Raw genomic sequence first — 26,566 nt, 5'->3', positions numbered from 1 at the left:
TTTCCAACTTAGTTGAAGTATAGTTGATCCACAATATTATTGAATATATAAGTTACAGGTATACGATATATTGTTTCACAATTTTAAAGATTATAATCCATATATAGTTGTTATAAAACATTAGCTATAATTTCCCATGTTGTACAATATATCCTTGTAGCTGCTTCTATACATAATAGTTTGTACCTCTTAAAAAATCAGTTGGAACTTTGATTTAGATTGTTTTGAATGTGTAGCTTAATTTGAGGAGTATTGAACCCACTCCAGTGTTGTTGCCTGGAGATTCCCAGGGATGGCGGAGCCTGGTGGGCTGCCATCTATGGGGTCGCACAGAGTCAGACACTACTGAAGCAACTTAGCAGCAGCAGCAGCAGCAATCATAATAACAGTCTTCTAATCTAGGAACTTGGGATATATTTGTGTATTTTTTAAATAATCAACTTTATGAGGTGAATTGACATATAAAATTGTAAGCTGTTTAGAATGTACATTGTGGTGATTTGAAACGGTGAGAGGGGATTCTTCCCATCTTGATAATTAGCACATACATCGTCTTTTGTTGTTCTGGAAAAATTTAAATTCTGTTCTCTTAGCAAATTTTTATTATATCAATGTTATCAACTGGAGTCACATGTTTTGCATTAGATCTTTGGATCTTAGTCACATTATAGCTGAAAGCTTATACCCTTTAAGCAACCTCATTGGCAATGACTTTCTACTCTCTGTTTTTATGATTTTTGAATTTTTAAAAATAGATCCCATGTATAAAGGATAACATGCAGTTTTTGTCTTTTTCTGTATTTTTTTTAACTTAGCATAATGCCCTCAAGTTTGTTGTGTTGTGAATTTGTATTGTTGCAAATTGGAGTATTTCCCCCTTTCTCACGTCTAAATAGTATTCCATTATTTATATACCACATCTTCTTTATTTGTTCATCCAGTGATGGGCATAGGTTGTTTGTATATCTTGGCTATTGTGAATTATACTGTTAACAAAAGAGTACAGATATCACCTCAATATTGAGTTTTCATTTCCTTTGGATATATAGGTAGGAAAAGTACTACTGGATTGCATGGTAGCTCTATTTTTAATTTTTTGAGTAATATATTGTTTTCAAGAGTGGCTGCACCCATTTATGTTTTCTTTTGTTCAAGTCCTTGTCAGCACTTGTTTTCTCCTTTATTTTTGATGATAGCCTTCTAACAGATGTAAGGTGATATCTCATTGTCATTTTGACTTGCATTTTCCTGATGACTAGTAATGTTGAGCACATTTATAAGCAGTTGTTGGCCATTTGAATGTTTTCTTTGAAATAATATTTATTCTGATCCTCTTTTCATTTTTAATTGAATTTACCTATTAGTTTATGAGTTTCAGTCTGTTTTGGATATTCACTCCTTATCAGATATATGGTTTGCAAATATTTACTACTGTTTTAGTATGTTACCCTTTCATTTTGTTGATGGTTTTCTTTGCCATGCAGAAAGTTTTTAATTTGATGTGGTTCTACTTGTTTACTTTTGCTTTTGTTGCCAAATCCAAAAAATCATTACTAAGACCATTGTCAAGGAGCTTACCTCCTGAGTTTTCTTTTAGGAGATTTATGGTTTCAGGTCTTACATTCAAGTCTTTAATCCATTTAGAATTGATTTTGGCACATTGTGTAAGATGGAGGTGTAAGTCTCCTTTACTTCAACAATATTTTGAAGTTAATAGTGTATAAGTCATTTCTTCTGATAAATTTATTTCTAAATATTTTTATGGTATTGTAAAGGGGATTGTTTTATTAATTTCATTTTCACATTTTTCATTGATAAGTGAAAACACAGCTTTTATATATTGATCTTATATCTTGCAACTTTTCCAAACTCATTTCCTTAGTCAACCAGTTTTTCAGTGGATTTGTTAGGATATTCTCTATGCGTTAATTTTTGTAGTTTGAATCAGCTTTATATTTCTGTGATTAACCCACATGGTTATTGTGTATAAATTTCTTATAGGCTGCTGAAATTAGCTTATGATTGTTTTGTTGTAGATTTTTGTATCTACTCATAACAGATTGTTATTGTGGTTCAGTCACTAAGTTGTCTCCAATTTTTGTGTCCTCATGAACTGCAGCATGCTGGGCTCCTCTGTCTTCCACTCTCTCCTGGAGTTTGCTCAAATTCATGCCCATTGAGTCAGTGATGCAGTCTAACCATCTCTTCCTCTGCTGTCCCCTTCTTTTGTCTTCAGTCTTTCCCGGTATTAGAGTCTTTTCCCATGAGTCAGCTCTTCACATCTGTTGGCCAAAGTATTGGAACTTCAGCATTAGTCCTTCCAATGACTATTCAGGGTTGATTTCCTTTAGAACTGACTGATTTGATCTCCTTGCAGTCCAAGGGACTCGCAAGAGTCCTCTCCAGCACGGAAAGGGATGCTCAGTTGTTTCAGTCATGTCCCATTCTTTGCAACTCTATGGACTGTAGCCCGCCAGGCTCTACTGTTCATGGGATTCTCTGGGCAAGAATCCTGGATTGGGTTGCCATGTCCTTCTCCAGGGGATCATCCTGACCTGGGGATTGAACCTGTGTCTCCTGCATTGCAGGAAGATTCTTTACCCACTGCACCACCTGGGAAGCCCATTAAAAGGGATACTGATCTGTAATTTTGTTTTCTTGTGATTGCACTGCATGATTTTGTTATCAGGGTTATACTGATCTTAGAAAATCAGTTGAGAAGTCTTTTTTTTTTTTGGAGGAGGAGTATATGTGAAATGAATTCTTTAAAACTTTGGTCAAATTCACCAGTGAGTCCATATATTCCTGGGCTCATACTTGTAATTTTTAAGAGTAAATATTCAATCTCTTATTTATTTGTTTATTCAGATTTTCTACTTTTTCTTGTAGTTTGTGCTTTCTAGTAATTTGTCCACTAAAATATATATTATACCTTTTTTTGTGAGCAGTTGTTCAGTATCTTCTTAGAATTCTTTTTATATAGGTTGGTAGTAATGGTCCCCTTTTAATTTCTTGTTTTAGTAATTTCAATCTTCTTTTTCTAATTGATTAGTCTAGCTAAAGATTTATCAGTATTTTTGGTATTTTCCATGAATCAGTTTTTGGTTTCATTGATTTTCTCTTGTTTTTCTATATCTATTTTATTTATTTCTACTTTTCTTGCATTTAGCTTGCTTTTGTTTTTCTAATATGATAGAAGATTAGATTATTTGAGGTCTTTCTTTCTTAAAATCTAGGCATTTACCACTATGAATTTCCCTGATAGCACTTTTTTGTTTTTCAGCTGTGTCCCATTAATTTTGATATAGTTTTGTTTTCCTTCTTCTCAAATTATTTCTCACTGAACAGTGTTTTGTTCTATTTTTGACAGATTTGTCAGTTTTCCAAGTTTCTTATTGATTTCTAAATTTTTTATATTGTGGTTGTAGACAAATATCTTATATGATTTCAACCCTTTAAATTTATTGAGACTTGTTTTTTGGCCTAGTATATGGCCTATAATGAAGAACATTGTATGTGTACTTGAGAAAAATACATATTTCTGCTGCTGTTGTAGAGTGCTCTTAAAGATGTCTATTAGGTTTAGTTGATTCATAATGTTGCTCAAGTTGTCTGTTTCTTTGGTGATTTTCTGTCATGTCTAGTTGTTTGAGTCATTATTGAAAGTTGATTACTGAAGTCTCCAACTATTATTTTGTAATTATTACACCCTTTAATTCTATCAGTTTTTTTCTTTTTGTGTTTTGTGGCTCTGTTGTTCAGCAAGTGTATGTCAATGATTGCTATGTATTCTTGAAGGGCTATCAATTTTATCATTATGAAGTGTCATAATTTGCCTCCAGTAATAATTTTTGTCTTAATGTCTACTTGGTCTAACTTTGGTATAGCCTCTTCTCCTCTCTTTTGGTTTCTGTTTGCATGGTATATCTTTTTCCATCCTTTCACCTTCAACATGTTTGTGTCTGAATATAAAATAAGTGTATATTATTTTTGAATGATTGTTTTTATCTGTTCTGCCTATTTCTGTCTTTTAATTGTTGTAATCTATTTACATTTAATGTAATTGTTGCTAAGGAAGGAGTTATTTCTTCTGTTATTTGTTTTCCATGTCATGTCTTTTTTGTTCTTAATTCCTTATCTTCATTTGTATTAAATACTTATTTTCTTGTGTATCATTTTACTATATATTTTGAGTTATTTTCTTAGTGATTGTTGTGAGGATTACCATCAATTTCTTTCTTTTAAAAAATTTATTAATATATAGCAGTCTAGTTAGGATTTTTATCAACATAATGTGAATAACATATAAAGCTTTGCTCCTAAATTCCTGGAACCTGTAAATCTCCCAGTATTTGCTAAGGGGCTGTCTGTGTATGTTGGGACAAACCTTTGACACTCAGTTGGATAGCTGACAACTCTTTTCTAACCTTTACTTCCTGTGTGTGCAGAGCCTCAAGGTCAGCTAGAGGTGAGACCCTAAGTCCTTCTTAGACCTTCTCTGAGCATGCAAACATCTCTTTACATGTGTGTGTCCTGGATTCTTAGGGATATGTTGGAGCTTTTGAAAACCTTATGGACATCTCATTCCATAGTATTTAATTGTAAATTTTTGTTTATTCTGTTGTTTGACTCAAATGTGAAATTCACTGTCTTGGGAGCTATGAAAATAAAACATTTTCCTGTAATTGTTTTCCATAAATGCTCCTGAGTGGAGGGCTATTCATATTAGGTGAGTTCTGAGTCATTCAGTTTCAGACACCCTGATACATGGGGTCTCCCAGAGAACTACTTGACAGATAAAATAATGTGAATGCTCTTTGGGACTTAGGCTTCAAGAAAGTTCCAGTTCCACTCTCTTTCCTCTGGTGGCTACAAAGTGCAGTAATAATGTGGGCTGTTACTTATTAAAGCTACTGTAGAACAACATGTTAGGAGACGGAACTGCTGCTGCCGCTAAGTCACTTCAGTCGTGTTCAACTCTGTGCGACCCTATAGATGGTAGCCCACCAGGCTCCCCAATCCCTGGGATTCTCCAGGCAAGAACACTGGAGTGGGTTGCCATTTCCTTCTCCAATGCATGAAAGTGAAAAGTGAAAGTGAAGTCGCTCAGTGGTGTCCGACTTTTAGCGACCCCATGGACTGCAGCCTACCAGGCTCCTCGGTCCATGGGATTTTCTAGGCAAGAGTACTGGAGTGGGGTGCCAGGAGACAGAACTAGAGAAAGTTAAAACACTAAATTTCCATGTTCTTTCCAAGGCTCAGCTTTGTCTTTAACCACGCTTGCTGGGTTCTTGTAAGCCTTTTATGAGTTTCTAGTGTTTTAGGAAAGTTGAATCTGACAATTAATGGAAGATCTTTCATTGCTTTTAGGAACAGCAGATTTTTGGAGGTACTTACTCTGCCATTTTTGCTGTCATCACTTCCACTGAATTGGAATAGTATGGTTTAAGCTTTGTGCCAAAGTTTTTGGGTGTTAGGCTGGAAATTTCATTCCCTGTGAAGGGGAAAGCAAACTGGTAGGACACTCACAGAATAATGCAAGACGATTTGCTGACCATCATGCACTTTCCTTGTTCTGTGGTGGTGTACTGTTTGGCAGCTCTGATTTAACTCTTTGAGATCATGAGTTTCCGAAGGGTTTTTTTAAAACTTTAATTGAAATAATTAATAAAAAGAGTAAATTGACATTACAGGGATGTTCCCAAATGAGGAAAATTTGTGCACTTTTTATGATTGAGGTTAAATGAACATTAATCTTCATGTTGAAAGAGATGAACTTATCACCAATATTGAGAGGATGCTTTTCCTCAGCAAAAGCACGTTCAGACAATCCATGGCACTGACAAGATTTGATTTTGATACATCTATAACATCTATGAGTGTAGCAAAGACTTGCCATTGAAGAATTCTTACAATATTCTGAAGACAGATCGAGATTTATGAAGTTGCAGAGCAAGTTAGTAATTTGGTGTCCCTTAAGATATTCTTTAAATGTTTCATCACATTTATTTGGTGGATATAGGGAGAAGCTGTTTTTTTTTTTTTTTTTACAAACATTTATCTTTTTGCTTTTATAAAAATATTTAACATGCATCTAAATATTAATATTTATTTTAACCAGCACATAAAACTGATTCAAAATTATATTAGTAGGTTAATATTAACAATTGATATATTAATATTGATTTGCTTATCCAAAAATATTTAGTCACTTTGTTGTTATAGTACTGGGTGGTGACATACAAGTGATGTGGTTTGATAATTTCAGATTTGTAACAAAACTTCACTTAGGTTTTCAAAATTACATTTTGTAATAATTTGCTAATTATATATGGATATATATGGGTAAATTTACACACTGCTGCTGCTCCTGCTACTGCTGCTAAGTCGCTTCAGTCGTGTCTGACTCTGTGCGACCCCATAGACGGCAGCCCATGAGGCTCCCCCGTCCCTGATATTCTCCAGGCAAGAACACTGGAGTGGGTCACACATATATGTAAAATTATAGGTTTAAAATTATTGGGGCTTTAAATATTTGTTTTCTCTCTCAAAGAGTATGGTATCCAGATTGAAAGAGAAAATATGTGTATTTGAAGTGACATGGGAACAATAATAAAGTAATATATTAAACAAATGATAGGTGATATTAAGATTGTATATTCTTACACTCATTAGTAGACTGAGGCCTTTGATTTTGGAAGAAGGTTTGAAGGATAGCATGATAAAGTGCAATTAGGATGACTGATAACTCGAGTATTTTCTATATTGTAAAATACTATGAAGCTCCATTCTTTTAATAAATCCTAAGTCATATTGACTGCACAGTGCTTGACAGAGAAGACATATATGGTTTTTATATATGATATATTTATGATATTTAACTTTCTATCTGACTTTGACATTTCCCCTTAATGGCTTGCTCAGTGCCTCAATTAGTAACTTGTTTAGAGGTTTCAAACTAGATAAATAGGATAAGACACTAGCTGGGAATGTAGCTAGAATAATATCCATTTTAGTTGCCATAGAGATGGCAGGCTTTATCATCAGTGCTATTGATGGGGGACTGCCATATTAGGCTATAGATCAACAATCTTGGAAATTTTCTTTCAATTATTTTTAGCATGTATACTACGCATTACCAACACATTTGTATTTGACAAAAGTTCATTTTATTTTGACATTTTTCTGTATACTTCTGAATAGCTTGATATGTTAGAAAATAAAAAAACTTAACTTCCTATATTCAAAAAACACTTTGAGTACAGTAAAAGACAGAATAAAGGCCTGCACAAGTTGTTTTTAGCTTAATTTCTAGAAACTGTGAATATGTTGCCTGACCTGGCAAAATGGACTTTGAAGATGTGATTAAGTTTAGAATCTTGAGGTAGGAAGGTTATCCTAGAATTTCCAGGTGGGCCCAATATAATCCAAGCATCCTTATAAGAGGAAAGCAGGAGGGTTAGATTAAAAGGAGATATGAAGATAGAAGCAAAGATTGGAACGATGCACTTGAAGATGCAAGAAGAGGCCATGTGCCAAGGAATGTGAGTGTCTCTAAAAAAGTGGAAAAAGCAAGGAAAAGATTCTCCCTTAGAATCTTCAGAATCTCCAGGATCTTTAGGAATTTGGGGATTGCAGGAGGTGAAGTGGAAGACAAAACATGTGCAAAGGCTAAGAAGCAAAAAGGAAAATAGATTAAGAATTGAAAAAAAGAATTACATGGCTGGAGAGTAGAATAAGACAGGGAGACTTGTGAGAGACAAGTTTAAAGAATTCACAGGGCCAAGCAGTGAATAGTTTGGCAGTTCATACTGAGAAGTCTGTATTTTACTTGGGTGCATTTTTAAACATAATGTAGTAAAATGTCTTTCCTATGAGCAAGTTCCCTTCAATTCCAACATTCCTAAGAGATTTTATGAGGGATAGATATTGCTTTTTGTTGTGTTATTGACCTTTTCTGTGTTATTGAACTGAGCATTTTTTTTTAATTTTGTTAATATGGTGGATGACATTGATTTTCAAATGTTAAAGCAACTTTCCATTCCAGTAATAATCCCACTTCTACAGTATGAGGATGGTATATCTTTTCCATCCTTCTGTTTGTAAACTATTTGTGACTTGAAATATACAGTTGACTCTTGAATAACACAGATTTAAACTGTGCAGGTGCACTTGTATTCAGATTTTTTTTTCAATAAATACATGCAATGGTATGTTAGTTGAATCTGCAGTTGCAGCCATGGATGCAGAGGGCTGACTATTAAATTACATGCAGATTTTCTACTGTGTGTGGGTTTGTGCCCTTAACCCCTGCATTGTTCACAGGTAAACTATAAAGTGCATTTCTTATAAGCAACTTATAGCTGGATCTTGCTTTTTGAATATAATGTCTGCCTTTTAATTGAGTCTTTATTAGAACATGTAGAAAAATTTTATTGAGGTATAGTTGATTCACAATGCTGTTAGTTTCTGCTGTACAGCAGAGTAAATCACTTATGCATATATACATATTCAATTTTTTAGATTCTTTTCCCATATAGGTCATCACAGAGAATTGAGTAGAGTTCCCTGTGGTATACAGTAGGTCCTTATTAGTTATCTATCCCAATCTTCCATCTTATCCCCCTACTTTTTCCCCTTGGTAGCCATACGTTTGCTTTCTACATCTGTGACTCTCTGTTCTGTGAATAAGTTCATTTGTACCATTTATATTTAATGTGGTTAGTGTTAAGTCTGTCATCTTGCTGTTTTTTTTTTTCTGTTTAATCTGTTCTTTGTTCTTTTCCCCTTCTTTTCTGTGTTATTGAAATTAATTAAATATTACCAGGAGTTTATAGAATACACATTTAACTTATGAAAGTCTACCTTTAAGAATTATGCATCTTGTGTACTTGAGGAAGCTTAGCATGGTACACTTTCATTTCCCCCTTGTGACGTTTATGCTGTTGTTTATATATTTTCAAATAGGTGTGTGATAAACCTAATACATTATTATATTCAGATTTCAGTGATCTTCAAAGATATTTACATAATAAGGATGATACAGTAATATATTTACCCATGTGGTTACCATTGTGGTACCTTTCTTTCCCATTTATACATCCATATTTCCATCTGGTATCATCTCCTTCTGCCTAAAGGATATTAACATTTCTTATAGTATAGGTCTGCTAGTAATAATGAATTCTTTTGGCTTTGTATGTCTGACAATATATCTTTTCATTGTTTTTAAAACATTCTGTGGTTATTTGTACATGTCTATATATTTTACCATCTCATTCTTTGTTTTCTGTTTGCCTTGTTTTTTAATGTTCCTTTTTCCATTACCTTGACATTTTAACTTATTTTTAATTCACATTTCCCTCTTTACTAATTTGGATTTTATACACTAGATTTGCCCTAGTGATTGCCATTTACACCTGACCATGCATGATTATTACAGTCTACGTCTTGACCTTCCTGCTAAATATTGACTCATCATATTTCCAGGGCTTCCCTTGTGGCTCAGTGGGTAAAGCGTCTGCCTACAATGCGGGAGACCCGGGTTCGATCCCGGGGTTGGGAAGATCCCCTGGAGAAAGAAATGGCAACTTGCTCCAGTACTCTTGCCTGGAAAATCCCATGGACTGAGAAGCCTGGTAGGCTACAGTCCATGGGGTCACAGAGAGTCAGACACGACTGAGTGACTTTCCTCTTTCCCTTTCCCTACCGTATTTCCATGGGGCTTCCCCAATGGCTCAGACTGTAAAGAATCAGCCTGCAGTGCAGAAGACCTGGGTTTGATCCTTGGGTCAGGAAGATCCCCTAGAGAAAAGAATGACTTCCCACTCTGGTATTCTTGCTTGGAAAATCCCATGGACAGAGGAACCTGACAGGCTACAACCTAAGGGGTCCCAAAGAGTCAGACACGTCTATACTATACTATGTATATTTTCAGGAATCACCTTTGTTTTAGTTTAGTCTCTTTTTTCCTTCTAAACTCCAGAATGTAGATACTATTATTGTTGTTCTTTTAACTCTAAATATATATATATAGTTGTTGTTCAGTCACTCAGTTGTGTTGGACTCTTTGTGACTTCATGGGCTGCAGCATGCCAGACCTCTCTGTCCCTCACCATCTGAAATTTGCCCAAGTTCACGTCCATTGCATCGGTGATACCATCCAGTCATCACATCCTCTGATGCCCTCTTCTCCTTCTGCCCTCAATATTTCCCAGCACTGGGGGCATTTCCAGTGAGTTGGCTATTCACGTCAGGTGACCAAAATATTGGAACTTCAGCTTCAGCATCAATCCTTCCAATGAGTATTTAGGGTTGATTTCCCTTAAGATTGACCAGTTTGATCTCCTTGCTGCCAAGGGATTTCTTCAGTACAATGGTTTGAAGGCATCAATTATAAGTATATAAATATTATATATTAAATATAATTTATCTTTATTTCATAAAGATAGTTGTTTTTAATGCTCATGTCCACATTAACTAGTTACTTTTCATATTTTTTTTTCTCATCAGTTGAGTTTTTCCTCTGAAGGTATTTTTCCCACCTAAAATTAGTGCTTTAGAAGTTCCTTTAGTTAAAGTTACTGGGCAGTTGTTTCTTAACTTTCTAGCTGAAAATATTTTATTGAGACCTATTATTTTAACTTTTAAACCTTTCTTAAAAAGGTCATTTTATTTTCTATATTCCATCATACCTCCAGTTGAGAAATGTGTTGCTAATTCTATTGTCCTCTCTCTGTACACGATCTCTTTTTCTTGAAGGTGTTCACAATTCTTTTTATCATTCTATTGTATTCAACAAATTCACTATAATGTGTCAAGGTGGGGATTTCAAAACAGTTATGCTTTTGAATATATATGTCTTAAAATTCTGAATTCATGACTCTTATCAGTTGTGGAGAATTAATATCATTTTAGAGGGAAAGAGATGATATATATGTGAGTAGGAACTTTTAGAAAATAATAAAAGAGGAAAAAACAAATCTAGAAAGTAGAAACTCAAAGGTTTCAATAGAAATTTAGATAACATTGAAAAGACAGTTGGCAACGTGAACTCTGGATGTGTATGCCTCAAATGAGAACTTCCCTGGTGGCTCAGATGGTAAAGCGTCTGCCTACAATGCAGGAAACCTGGGTTCAATCCCTGGGTTGGGAAAATCCCTTGGAGAAGGAAATGGCAACCCACTCCAGTACTCTTGCCTGGAGAATCCCATGGATGGCGGAGCCTGGTAGTCTACAGTCCATGGGGTCGCAAAGAGTCGGACACAACTGAGCGACTTCACATCACATCATCATGCCCCAAATAAAGTCAGTTTTCATTCATTACTTTCCCTCTAATTCCTTGCTCTTAGAAATCTGCTTCATTGTCCTTAACTTGCCAGAATCTCAGGTTTAGGCTTTTCTTCTGCCCATTCCCTCCAGTCCTCAGAAGCTGTAGGTTCCTGGTGTAGGCAGTTGCTCCCAGAGAAACCCAAGCTTTAGCTTGCTATCATTGCTTTCTCCTTTGGCTTCTTGTTGACATTTCTTTTAAATTTTAGTTTTTGTGTCCCTGATCATTTCCTGTCCTTAAAAGTGAGCTCAGTAATACATCTAAAATGCTTGTGTTCTCACTCCATCTCCCCATGTATTCATATACAGTACTTAAATAAGTAGCCTCAGATCTTCATTTTAGAAAGATATTTTTGGTTGCTCTGAAAAGATTGAATTGTAAGAGTCAAAAAAAAAAAAAAGAGAGAGAACATTTACTCAAGTAATAAATTGAGTAAGTATTACAAGTAAGAGATACAGGTAAGTATAAGAAGACTTGAGAACACTTTAATATGGATATGTGGGAGGCATAAAAAGTCAAAGATTACTATTTTAAAAGCTTAACAGAACTTTGTATCTCAATTATTACATATCTGTTGGAGTAACAGCTTGATTGTTAAAAACATAAACTTCAGTCAATATTGTTCAATTTCTGTGTGTGTGTGTGTTAGTCGCTCAATTGTGTCTGACTCTTTGTGCACCCATGAACTATAGCCCGCCAGGCTCCTCTCTATCCATGGAATTCCCCAGGCAAGAATACTGGAATGGGTTGCCATTCCCTTCTCCAGGGGATCTTCTCCAGGGAACCTGGGTCTCCTGCATTGCAGGCCAATTTTTTACTGTCTGAGCCACCAGAGAAACCCTATTTCTTTAGTGGACATTTTTTCATTGATAGATATTTATTATCAGCTCAAATTCAAAGGATAGATTTTTGATAATGGACTTTGGGGAAATGGATATACACAAATCTTTGTGTAATCTGTGTTCTGTAAAAGACAAACATCTTTCTGTTCCTCCCTGCTCACTATGACAGAATCTGTTTATTTACCTCAAATTCAAGTGGCGTATCCTGTTGAAGTGGGAATTACATGGTAGCTGTTTTTAAGTTGTGTCCTTTTATTGTTTTATTAATGCCTTTCAGTAAAACATTTTAATTCCAACTTATAAATTAGTTGGTATCTACTTACTCAGATAAGCTGTAATGTGATTATATTCTGATAGAGCTGTGGATAAAAATGGTCAGCTTTTCATGATATGATGCTTTGAGGGTTTGATAGTCTTCTATAAGGTTAATGAATATTTTAAATGTAAATTTTCTTGTAACATAATGTTATTTAGTGAGAAAACTGGACACTTAGATACAAGATTTTTCTGGTCCTGTAGCTGATTTTACAAGCCTGTCAAATTTCCCTAACTCTTGGAAAGATATATTTTATCAATTTTCATTCATTTGGCTTTTTTTCTAGTATATAGTACAACCTGAAGATTTTAAACATTGGAAAAATTAACAGTCACAATGAATAAATTGAACATATGATATGCTTTCAAAGTGTAGGCATTTATCAATATTAAATATATATTATGTTCATTATTATTAAATTGCCATCTGCTTAGATTTCTTGAAAAGGAAAGAAACACAAAAGAAAGAAAGAAAAATAACCTTTGGTTCTACTATCTAGAGACATACATCTATTAGTTAAAGTTACATATTGAGTATATGATACATGTTCTTTCAAATCATTTTTTAATATACTTTGGTTTTCCCAGCTTCCTCAGTTCTAGTACACACTAAGATTAAATGATCAGATATTTATTCATTTTGAAAGCTTCAGTTAGCAGTTTGGTGTCAAGTTTTATATTTTAATGTCTCAGTATATATAGTACCTTGAGGAAATGGAACAGTACTTTAATATGCCAACATTGACACCTAACTGAAGGTGTGCCAGACATGCTGAGTGCTTCTAATACCATGGGAAATAATAAGGGTGAGAAGCTAAGCTAACCTTTTCAAATGGCAGAAGAAGCTGTCCAGAAAGCTAAAAGTTTTCATTTTCATTTCCCAGTCACTTAAACTTCACATTGTAATGTGAGGTGCTTCGATTATCAACCCTTTTGGATCCTGATAGCATAAACTGAGGTATTAAACGTAAATCAGTGTACATTCTATGACTTATAGACAGATCTGTCTCCCAATTGAAATATACACTTACTTTTAATCAATGGAGGCAAAAAAATTTTTTTAAAGAAATTTGGCATTAAGAGCACATTAGGGGGATGATAGAAACATTTCTGCCTATAATATTTGAAATAGTTTGGCAGTTTGGAAGGTGATTACAGGGATATTGTCTTTACTAAATATTCAATTACTGATGATTAAATCATCTTTCAAACTACTGCCTAGTAAAGTTGAATATTTCAATGCAAAGGCAACAGGACATATCTGGGTTAACAATCAGATAACACTACAGTTTGAATTTTAAGGTTTATATCTGATCTCAAGATTTTCATTCAAAGATCCTTTATGTTTTGGTAGCCAAATTTATTTAGTGTCCAAATATATATATTTATAATAAATTACACACACATATATATACATAATTTATGTATATCCCAGGTGGCACTTATGGTAAAGAACCCACTTGTCAATGCAGGAGACATAAGAGACTTGAGTTTGATCCCTGGGTTGGGAAGATCCCCTGGGGGAGGACATGGCAACCCACTCCAGTATTCTTGGCTGGAAAATCCCATGGACAGAGGAGCCTAGGGGGCTATAGTCCATGGGGAGCTGGACATGCAAAGAGTTGGACACGACTGAAGCAACTTAGCATGTATATATATAAATATATTTAATTTATAAATTTACATAAAATATATATATTTATATTTAATTTATAGACTATATATATAACAAATCACTTTCAAATTTCTTAAGCAGACTATTAAAACTTAATTCTGTTTAATAAATGCTGTTCATTTTCCTACGTATTTTCTCCAGTTAAAGATATAACCTTTACTGTAAGTGCTAGGTAACAGTTAACAATAAGCTGATTCATCAAGTATTTCCATAAATATTTAAAAAATCAATGATACAGCATATATTCAGCAACACAGGTATTGCTTAGAATTTTCAAATGTTGTGCATCTTATTAAAAAGATAATAACAGCTTTATGAACACTCCTGGCTACAGCAATAAAATATTAATTGCTGCTCAAGAAAAGGACAGATGTAGATTGTAAACTATAGAAAAACTGTCCTCAGAATTTCAAATGGAAAATGAAACATAGTTGTGTTTTTTTTTTTTTTTTGCATTTTCTTTGTCAGTACGTAAACAATGTTTATTTCTTTCAAAATCGTGATGCTTTCTGATGCATTCGAATGCAAGGCAACAGAGTCCATTGACTAGCCGCCCAAAGAGAAGCCCTTCTCTGCCTGTGCTTGTTTTGCTCCAGTAAATAAACACCTGATTCAGTTCTTTTAGGCTCTGGGCAAAATTAGTTTGTATGCAATCCTGAGTCATCTGTCGAGGGTGCCTTTCCTGGCCACAGTTTACCTGACTGGTGCCAGACCCTCTCCCACATCCCTCTCCCATGGGATGTCTGGGCAGAGGGAGGAGACCCTGACCCTGCAGGAAGTTTGGGGTCCTGCAGCCTTCTCCTAGGCTCCAAGGACCTCTACCCTTTGCTCCCAAATGCCAGGGAAAAGCAGAGAAAAGAGAGAGGACTTGGTGTCCTTGTCCTGGAGATAACCCAAATTGGATGGACGGGGCTGGCCTGGAGAGTATCACTAAGCTGGCTGGGACTGGAGGGGATCTTGCTGGAAGTTAGCCTCCACTGTGCTTCCATGCTGGCGTTGGTATGGGCTTGGGTGGGGAAGCTTTTTTCAGAGCCTTGGACCTATGGAAGGTCCAACCCCAGGCACAACCCCAGCAGGACTGCACCTCCTTCCCTGAGGACTGAGGGGAGAGATGCCTTCCTAGGGCCAGGCTGTTGAGCCTCTACCCTGGCGGCTGCTGGGTGGTGGCTGGAGTCTCCAGCCTGCTTTGCCTTGTGCTTTAGTGCTGAGTGCCCCGCGTGGCCCAGCCCCGCTGAGGGAGGACTCAGACCTCCCCTGAGCCCTCACACTCTGGGCACACGGGCTGCGAACGCCAGAGGGAAAAGGGCCTTGGCCTTCCTCCCTCCCCACCCGTTGCCAAGGCAACTGTGCTGTTGGAGATGGACGCAGGAGAGGGGAGAGCTCACTGTGCTTGTGGTTGGAGCACCAGTCGAGAGCCTGGGCGAGGTCTGCGGAGAGGTGGCGGAGGTTTGCTGGATGGAGAGAGCCTTTCTCACCTCCACCCTTCTAGTGTTGCCATGGAGACCGTCAGGGCGCCCTCACCTGTACCAGCTGCTGCAGCCGCTGCTGCCTAAATAAAAGAAACAGAAACCAGAGCCCTCCTTTGCCCTAGCGGTTTCTATCAGGACTCTAATCCAGTAGCTGCCACTGCTCGCCTCCCACACAAACAGGGCAGACGTCCAAAATTCGTCCCTGGTTCCTCACTATGTCTTTCTTTATTCAGCTTTCCGCCCAGAATTTATTATTATTATTATTTTTTTATAATCTCAATACCTTCCACAATAACTGGTTTGGGGGAAGAAAAAGAAAACAACTCCCTGATACTTCCTGTGTCTGCCCCACACCTCTACTTAACAGGTTATTCAGTTGCGCAGAACACTGCCCTAGGCCAAATCTAATTATCAACGAAAAGAGATTTCAAGTTGTTTTTATTTTAAATTACAGTAGATATGTGAAATTTCCAGTTTTCACTTATAGGCTATGGATAATATTTACAGGAACGTGCTTTTACTGAAATTAACTACTTTTGGACAAATGAGTGGAGTAATTATGTGTCAGAATAGCTGGGGATATATGAGAGAAACAGTGAACCATTCAGTAGACCCTCCTTGTTTTTTGCCAGTTCTTCATGCCAATCCAGTGCTCACATCTCTCTTTTCTGGGCTTTATTCCATCCACATTTGAGATCAGTTTTTGGCTTTGCAAGGGGGCATTATTTTAGCATGGGTCTGCCTTTGAACTAGAGGGAGGAGTTACATTAAATACCCTAGCATACTTATCCTCTGCTCAGGTTCAAAATTTAGTGCATGGTTGCATCTCTACTGACTACCAGCATGAATGCTCTTAGCAAGAAGGACTCAGATTAGAGCAAGTTGAGGCATCTGTGATCTTGAATTGCCAACCATACCCTGGCAGCCTCTGTGAACTGCTGTTGGTCACAACCTCTTGCCTCTCAAATTTCTTTCCTGTTTAATGTGTATATCGTGCAGCTTTCATTCTCTGAAAGCACCCTGGTAGCTTTTGCCACTGATAATCATGAGTTTCCTTACATAGTCCTATAGTTTTGAATGGACCAGGCTTTTCAGCTGACTCTAATAGTACCTCTTTAGAAAATCCCAACAATGAAGGGTAACTATTTCTTTCCTCAAGCTGATAGGTAAGATACTTAATAATTGCATTTTGTCACACTTCCTGTGTCACAGGGCTTTCAGAATCACTGGGCAAGATTTTTATTTAGACCAAGCCCTAGCTAAAGCTATGAATTGAAAAAAAAAAAAAAACAACTGGTGTCTTTAGTGTACAAATCTGCTTGGTTGCAACCTCTCCCAAAGGTCACCAGGGTTTCCTCAACAATAGATCTCATTCCTCTTTCGTCTTCCTACTTACTGTCTCCTATAAGTGTTTGACCTTTCTGATAGACCCTATCATCTTCCTTGAAAATCTCTCCCCACTTTCTCCTGGGGCTTCTCTGACCACTTTGAAGGCTCTTTCTCATTTTTTTTCCTTTTCTATTATTAGTAATGTTCCTTCCTTTATGCTCCTTGTTGGTCTTTTACTTTGTCCCTCAGACATATTTTCCTGAGTCTTCCTATTCACTTCCATAGCTTCATCTGTCCCGTTACTCTCTTGTCTTCTAAGTCTGTGTTATCTTGTGAGAGGTTTTCCTGAAACCTAGACACCCATTTCTAACTACTTCATGGGCATTTCTACTTGTCTTACCTGTCAGCATCTCAAATCAACTTCTCTCTCACTGAACTATGTTCTTCTCCAAATCTCACTTTTCCTACTGTATTTCATGTCTCAGTGAGTGACCCTACTATCCACCAAGTTACCGGAGATGAGGATCAGTAAATGGGTCTCATGGTTCTTACATTCATCTAATCAGATTTCTTATTGGTGTTTAGCATGTGCCAGGCTGACACTATCATGAAGCTTAATTCAAGTGGGAAAGGCATATGGCTACACTTCTACTGAGTAATCAAATGACAGTTTTTGAGAAAGTCCACTACAAAAGTAAGTGAGGGCGCTGTTATGACACAGAATAAGGTGGGGAGAGCACTTTAGATGGGATGATCAAAGCAAAGTTTCTATGTGTTAAAAGGCTAAGAGGGATGAGAAGAAGCTGAACATTTAGGTTGCTGGAGAAAGAACAGGCCAGAGAGCAGAGTCTCACACTGATCCAGAGGTGGAGAAGTGCTTGTTGTGTTCAAGAACTTGCATAAAATCCAATGTGCATAGTAGAAGGTGGGGTGCAATGAGAGTGGAAAGGGAGGCAGGGCACAGATTTTGCAGGACTTCGTAGGTCCTGATGAAGACTTTGAATTTTATCTTAAGTGCAGTGGGAAGCTGCTGAATGGTTTTGAGAAGAGTGGCATGAACTGTTTTAAATTGGAAAGACCATTCTGGCTGTGGGGTGGGGAATGAGTTGGAGGGGGTGACAGTTTGGAGGTGGAGAGGAAACGAAAGTCGATGGAAATGGAAATGATCCACATTAGTGATAGTGGGGGTGTGGATATTGAGGGGGAGGTAAGCAAACAAATATGAGATATTTTCAGTGGTCTTTTTTATCATTCAGATTAGGTCTCAATCCCATTTCTGCCCTTAGAGTGTGCTGTGCCATAAGGGGCTTCCCATACGCAGGTCCTGACTCCTACAACCTAAAAGAATAAGGTCTTATTCTTCTAAGGCTGAAACTGTCAATGATTCTGACATGATAGCTGATAGGAAGTATTTAGATAAGAAAGAAAGATAATAGGTAAGAAAACAGGTTCTAGAGTTAAAACTGCCTAGGCTCATATCCAAGCTCCATGATTTACCACCTGAGTCACTTTGGACAAATTGCTTAACCTTTCTGTTTTATCTTTTCCAGCTATATGATGGGAATCATAGTAATAAGACTTATTTGCATGGGTTTAGAGGGCTTAAATAAAACATATACGTAATACCCAGTAAATGGTAAGTGGTCAGTGTGCTTAGATGATGATATTGATGCTGATGATCATAGAAGACTTGAGATCTCACTCTGATGAGCATTTGAATGTAACCATTGAGGGAAGTTCTGCAGCCTTCAATTTCCCTGTGGCTCAGACAGTAAAGAATCTGCCTGCAATGCAGGAGACCGAGGTTTTATCCCTGGGTTGGGAAGATTCCCTGGAGGAGGCATGGCAACCTATTCCAGTATTCTTGGCTGGAGAACCCCATGGACAGAGGAGCCTGACAGGTTATGGTCCATGGGGTCACAAAGCATCGTAAAGGACTAAGCGACTTTCACTTTACATTGAGGGAAGTTCTGAAGCCTTTACTTTTAACTTTTACTAATAATTCTAAGAATCAGAAGAGAAAGGGCATTGTGGCTGAACTTTATGGTGGGAAGAAATGGGAAATGTTTTAATAGACAGTCATCTTCAGATTGCTGCCCCTCAAGTATCTTTTCTTGGAAAAACTGACCTGGAGAAAAGAGTTTTCACTTCCATTATGATTTTTTAAGGCTGTGTTTTGCTATTTATTTTTTTATTGTTCAAGTGACCTGCAAAACAAGGATCATGGAGTTTAAATGGTGGCAAGGATGATGGAATGTCTTTAAGTTGGTCTTGTGCTACCTTGTGATTTTTTCTTTTTGTCTTGCTGATCCCATATTAAAGATGCCTCAGTAATTATAAACTTTCATTTTCCTAAATTCTCATCTGCCAGTATTGATTGCCTTGTTTTATGAAGTAATCCCTATCCTTCATGAATGGCCTATATTCCGTAATTTTCCAAATCAGTTATCAAGGCTTCTCAGTATTGAATAAATAAATGGATGAATTAATCCTTTATACAGTATTTTTTTTCACCATTTTCCTTTCTTTTCTATTATTGCTCTCTGTCTAAATTAAGCCCTCATTCCATTTCTCCAGAAATTTATACAATGTCTTTCAACATCTCTCTGCTTGACTTTTTCATTTTCATGGCATATTAATTTCCTCAGCTATTCATGTCACTCTTTCATTCAAAAAATTAAAAGCTGTTCTCTGAGAAGTCAGTTACAAACTGGCAAATGATTCATATTTAGATTATATAGATAACTATAAAAAGACCACCCAATAAAAAAATTGAACAAGAGACTGGAAAAGATACTCAACAAAAATGGCTCTCCAGGTAGCCAATAAATGAAAGCAAGGCTGTTTAGTCTCGTTAGTCATGACAGAATGAAAAAACCACTAGAGAGTCATTAGAGAAATGAAAGTTATACCCACCAGAGTGGCTACAATGAAAAAGAATGACATTTCCAAGTGTTAGTGAGATTACAGAACAAGAATAATGCTCAGATACTCTAGAGAGATAATAAATTACTATAGTTGCTTGATATGATCTGCAGAAGTTGAACATGTGAACATATCCATGAAAAAACTATTCCTTAGGTATATATCAAAAAGAAATGAATGGTGGGTGAACCAAAACAAAAACATGAAGGAAATTTATAGCAGTATAATTTTTAATAGCTAAAAACTGGAAACAACAAATGTTTATCTTGAGGACAATGATTAAGTAAATAATGGCATATTCTGTAATGAAATGCTGTGTAGCAATAGTAGATAAAAATACTGCCACACACTGCAACATGTATGAATCCCACAAGCATCATGGGACAAGAAGATAGGCAGCCTTAATCTGTGTTGACAAGTTAGTGGTTATCTTTGGGGAGGAGAGCAAAGTTAATGTTATGTTGCCCCTCTTATATTAATCTGACTGATCCTTACATGGGTCTGTTTAATTTGTATAAATTCATTAGGGTGTACATTTATGTTTTGTGCATTTTTTTTACTCTGTTATACTTCAATAAAATTATTTACTAAAAAAAGAAAAGGCTTCTCTAATAGGTTACTCTCGATTGGCATTCAAGCCTCTCCCAGTTGGATTGTGACTTACTTTTCCAGGCCATCCCTCTTACATCCCACAAGCATAATGGAATGGGATTTTGCACAGTCTCCTGTTTCCATCAAAATAAATTAGTAAATCAGGCAGAAACTTCCACTTGTCCTTCGTATTTATAATTTTCTTCCTTTTAGAAATACAACCCTCTGAATTTCACCTGGACACCTGAGTGCTTTTGACCAATCTATTGACTACATTTTGTTGCTTTCTTTTACCCTAAGTGTGGTCCTGTGATTGATTTTAGACTGATGAGACATAAGCAGTTGTGCTGAATGTGACTTATTTACTATACTTTCTCCTTTTCATGTTTATTTCTGGGTGGGAAATAGAGATGTCTGGAGACTCCTCAGAAGTCACATGCTTCTGATGGCAAAGCTACCAGGCTTTAGAGGAGAGAGGAATATACTAGACTTCAGAGGAGAGACAAATATGTTTCTGTCTCACTTAAGCTACAACAATTTGAGGTCTCTTTGTTACAATATAGAGTCTATATTTAACACAGTTAATATTTCATAAACATTGTGATTCATTATGTGCTATTAAATGAGGCTAATTATTCTTTCCAGAGGCTACCTTGGTTCCTACTGATATAACCTTCAGGCTGTGCCATATTCATTATTTTATCTCCTGCAGTGCTTTCCATTTCCTATATATGTGATCATGAGCCTCAGCTTCCTTATCTGTGAAATGGGAATGACATGATTAAGAGCAAGATTAAAAGATATAATACATGTAAAGTGTTAAGCACAGCCTGGGGTACATATTAAGCTATCGACAGATATAAGCTTATTTTCACATAATAGTTTGAATTTACATTCATGACGTTATAGAATTAAGCAAAGGCACAGCACAGAATATCAGTGTAAGCGGAGGGTGATATCCAAGTTAATGGAATTGTAAAGACTAGCTCATCTTATTTTATGACTCTAGGATTTTAGAAATTTGTGATTATTTCATAAATATTGAAAATAGTGAAATGTCTACGTAAATATACTCATGAATAAGCAACTCTACCCTTGGTTATACATATATCCGAAAGAAGTTAAGTGCATATGCATCCAAAACTATAGACTAAATATCATGGTAGCACAACAGTTCAGTTGTTTCCTAGCCATAGGAGCTAAACTAGCTCTTAATGTGGGCATATTTCTTTTAACTATTCTATGCTTCTCTTTCCCTTTAAAAATAGGGAGTAATTATTCTTGACTGTTGATTCCTTAAGAATGTGACTTATTTATTAAAAAGTGCTTTGGGAAAAATGGCTAAAAGCACGTTATATATAATTATACTTCTAATTTGAATATTTCTTTTCCAGCATCATCTAGCAATTTTCTTGCATTTAAAGTAATTTAAATTCTCTGAATAAAGAGTAGTAAATGCTTTTGGTTTTTGTCTAAAAATTCTCATTCTTCAGTGATGATTTAATTGATTATACAATTCTGAATTAATATGTATTTGCCCCTAGAATCATGAAGCTGTTACTCTACTGTCTTCTGACTTTGTGACTGTTGAGAAGTTTGTGGTCAGATACAGAGTTGGTCCTTAAGAATGACCTGTCCTCTCTTTCTGGCTGCTTGTTGATACATCAGTCTGTGGTTATTTGCAGTTTTACTACAACATATTCAAGACTGGATTTTTGGGGATTCCTTGTATTTCTTAAATCTGAGGACTAATAGCTCTAGTTAGTCAATTATTAGTTAGGACTAATAGCTCTAACTAATTTTCCATCAATGTTTTCCCCCAGATTCCCCAAACAAGGACAAATGAAAATAAACCAAGTTACCTTGTCACCCTCTTTACAGCTGGGCAAATTTTTTTTTCTTTCCTACCCCATCCTTTCATTGTATGTGTCAACCTTTTTTAAGAGGCTTGTTTTTAGGTGTTCATTTCTGTTTTAAGTTGTTGTTCACATGACCCTGGAAATTTGCCTTGGTGGAAAGTTTCTTTTCATAAAATAATAATGGAAGTGAATGTTTTATATCCTTGGCAAGTTTTATTTTTCAATATGAATTGTTCTAAAAATATGAAGAAATATTTTTAGAAATACATATAGTTAAAATGGCACTCCTGTTTGACCATTTCCAATTTGCCTTCATTCATGGACCTAACATTCCAGGTTGCTATGCAATATTGCTTTTCATAGCTTCAGACCTTGCTTCCATCACCAGTCACATCAACAACTGGGTTTGTTTTTGCTTTGGCTCCATCTTTTCATTCTTCCTGGAGTCACTTCTCAGCTCATCTCCAGTGGCATATTCGGCACCTGCGGACCTGAGAAGTTCATCTTTCAGTGTCCTATCGTTTTGCCTTTTCATACTGTTCTTGGGGTTAGGCAAGAATACTGAAGTGGTTTGCCATTCCCTTCTCCAGTGGACCACGTTTTGTCAGAACTCTCCACCATGACCCGTCCTTCTTGGGCAGCCCTACATGGCATGGCTCGTAGTTTCATTGAGTTATACAAGGCTGTGGTCTCCAAAATCACTGCAAATGGTGACTGCAGCCATGAAATCAAAAGACGCTTGCTCCTTGGAAGAAAAGTTATGACCAAGCTAGACAGCATATTAAAAAGCAGAGACGTTACTTTGACAGCAATGGTCCATCTAGTCAAAGCTATGGCTTTTCCAGTGGTCATGTATGGATGTGAGAGTTAGACTATAAAGAAAGCTGAGTGCCAAAGAATTGACGCTTTTGAATTGTGGTGTTGGAGAAGACTCTTGAGAGTTCCATGGACAGCACAGAGATCCAACCAATTCATCCTAAAGGAAGTTAGTCCTGAATATTCATTGGAAGGACTGATGCTGAAGCTGAAACTTCAATACTTTGGCCATCTGATGCAAAGAACTGACTCAGTTGAAAAGACCCTGATGCTGGGAAGGATTGAAGGCAGGAGGAGAAGGGGATGACGGAGGATGAGATGGTTGGATGGTATCACCAACTCAATGGACATGAGTTTGAGTAAGCTTTGGGAGCTAGTGATGGACAGGGAAGTCTGGCGTGCTGCAGTCCATGAGGTCATAAAGAGTCAGACATGACTGAGCAACTGAAATGAACAAAACTGAAAATGGCACTAGTGGTTAAGAACCCACCTGTCAATTCAGGAGATAGAAGAGACACAGGTTTGATCCCTGGGTTGGGAAAGTCCCCCTGGAGGAGGGAATGGCAACTCACTCCAGTATCTTGCCTGGAGAATCCCATGAATGGAAGAGCCTGGCAGGCTACTGTCTATAGAGTTGTAAAGAGTTGGGCATGACTGAAGTGACTTAGCATGCATGTGGTTAAAATAAATACAATAGATTTTTGTTATATTTTAATTTTCTGTGAATTTTCAATTGATTTTTAATTGGCCCAAGTTACCTTGCAAAAAAATGTCTTGAACTGGTTTTGGTCTCCTTGAATAACTTCCCACTCTTTCACACAGAAAAGGCTTTCACTCTCAAAAGGGTTTAAATTTTATATGTTTTATAAAATTAAAAAGGATTTAAAGGTATTTTAAATTATTTTAGATAAGTTTTAAGTTCATGGCAATCTTGAGCAAAATATACAGTAATTTCCCATATGCCCCTTGCCCTCACACGTCCAGCCTCTGATAGTATCACCACTCCACACCAAAGTAGTGCATGTTACAATTGTTGAACCTGCATTAACACATCAGTATTATTCAGCGTTCATAGTTTACATTAGGATTCACTCTTGGTTATGGGTTTTGACAAACATATCCATCATGTGTGTGCTAAGTTGCTTCAGTTGTGTCTGACTCTTTGAACGCTTTGGGCTGTTGTCTGCCAGGCTCCTCTGTTCATGGGATTCTCCAGGCAACAATACTGAAGTGGGTTGCCATGCCCTCCTCCATGGGATCTTCCCAAACCAGGGGTCAAATGTGAATCTTTTACATCTCCTTCATTGGCAGGCAGATTCTTTACTACTAGCACCACCTGAAAAGCCAATATCCATCATTACTATACGATAAAGAATAGCTTCCCCACCCTAAAAATTCTCTTTGCTTTGCCTATTTGTCCCTTCGTCCCTTCGAAACCATGGCAACCACTGATCCTTTTACTGTCTCCATAGTTTTGCCTTTTCCAGAATGTCATATAGTTTATGTAGTAAAGTGCATGGCCTTTTTAGATTGGCTTATTTCATTAGTAGTATGCATTTTAAGATTCCTTTTTGTCTTTTCATGGTTTGACAGCCCATTCATTTTAGTGCTGGATATACCACAACTTATTGTCCATTCCCCTGCTAAAGGATATCTTGGTTGTTTCCAAGTTTTGGCAATTATGAATAAAACAGTTGTAAACATGTACAGGTTTTTATATGGACATTAGTATTCAACTCCTTTGAATAAATAACAAGGAGCATAATTACTGAATCATATGGTAAGAATATGTTTAGTTTTGTAAGAAATGACCAAAAGGTTTTCCAAAGTGGCTGTACCATTTTGCATCCCCACCTGCAATAAATAAAAGCTCCTGTTGCTCCACACCCTGACCAGCACTTGGCATTGCCATTGTTCCAGATTTTGCCATTCTGATAATTATCTAGGGATATCTTATCATTTTAGTTTGCATTTTCCTAATGGCATATACTTGCTTTCCATCTATATATCTTATTCAATGAACTATCTATTCAGGTCTTTTGCCCATTTCAGGTTGTTGGTTTTCTCATTGTTGGATTTTAAGAGTTCTTTGAATATTTGGATCTTTTATCAGATATGTTTTGCAAATATTTTCTTCCCATTTATGGCTTGTCTTCTTAATCTCTTGATAGTGTCTTTCACAAAGCAGCATTTTTTTAATTTAGTGAAGCCCACTTTATCAATTATTTGTTACCCTTAGTGTAGTCGTTGCCATGCCTAGGGTCATCTAGTTTTTTTTTTTTCCCTTTATTATCTTCCAAGAATATAGTTTTGAGTTTTACACTTAGGTGTATGGTTCATTTTGAGTTAATTTTTGTAAAGAACATAAGTTCTGTGTCTAGATTCTTTTTAAAAATCATATAAATGTCCAGTTACTCCAAAACCACTAGCTGAAAAGACTTTTTTTTTCCGTAGTATTACTTTTGCCACTTTGTCAAAGACCAGTTGACTATATTTATGTGAGTTTATTTCTACACTTTATATTCTGTTCCATTGTACTGTTTGTCTACTCGTTCACCAATATAACAGTGTTTTGATCACTGTTGCTTTATAATAATCTTTAAGTCAGGTAGTGTCAGTTCTCGGATTTTGTTCTCCTTTAATATTGTGTTGGCATTTCTGGATACCTTTTACTTTTTTCTGTGTATTTCATTGAACTATCCCCCAAACTATTTTTGTGAAAGCCTAGTCAGATATGTGTAGCACATATATTATCTACAGTGAAGTAACAACTAACATTGGTTAAATGCTTTTTAAATTTCATGTGAAGTTCAAATAATTCTAAAGTTAAGCTAAACAGGGGCATGCTATAATCACCTTCATGTTTCAGATAAGGAAGCCAAAGCTCAGGGAAATGTAAGGGAATTCTGTAAGAAACTTAGGAAGTATATGGTGGAATATGGTAGCTTGCCTCAAAGAGGCAAATGTGGTATTACTTCCCAATACCTATAGCATGAGCCAGCTGTTTAACAAAGAGATTCTACAAATTGCCCAGGTCACAGAAATACAATTTATACTCTAACTGCAACTTTACTGATCAAGTACTAGATGCCATGGGCTATAATAGTTTGAGAAGTTTTAAAATTTCAAAATAATTGTCACCAAGCCTCTTCTCTGGATGTAGTGTGCAGATTAAAGTCTTTCTAGTGCTGGAGAGGTTGTGGAGAAAAGGGAACCCTCTTACACTGTTGGTAGGAATGCAGACTAGTACAGCCACTATGGAGAACAGTGTGGAGATTCCTCAAAAAACTGGAAATAGAACTGCCATATGACCCAGCGATCCCACTGCTGGGCACACACACTGAGGAAACCAGAATCGAAAGAGTCACATGTACCCCAATGTTCATCGCAGCACTGTTTATAATAGCCAGGACATG

General features: G+C 36.6%; 1 protein-coding gene across 3 annotated transcripts in view; it reads left to right on the top strand.

Moving 5' to 3' along the window:
* Positions 1–26,566, top strand: part of NOL4 (nucleolar protein 4) — a 467,787-nt gene that overhangs the window by 69,770 nt on the left and 371,451 nt on the right. The gene's annotated exons all lie outside the window — the stretch shown is intronic.

The sequence above is a fragment of the Oryx dammah genome, unplaced genomic scaffold (assembly GCF_014754425.2).
Source record: "Oryx dammah isolate SB20612 unplaced genomic scaffold, SCBI_Odam_1.1 HiC_scaffold_22, whole genome shotgun sequence".
In the NCBI taxonomy this organism is placed as follows: domain Eukaryota; kingdom Metazoa; phylum Chordata; class Mammalia; order Artiodactyla; family Bovidae; genus Oryx; species Oryx dammah.
This window is presented reverse-complemented; position numbering and strand designations above follow the sequence as displayed.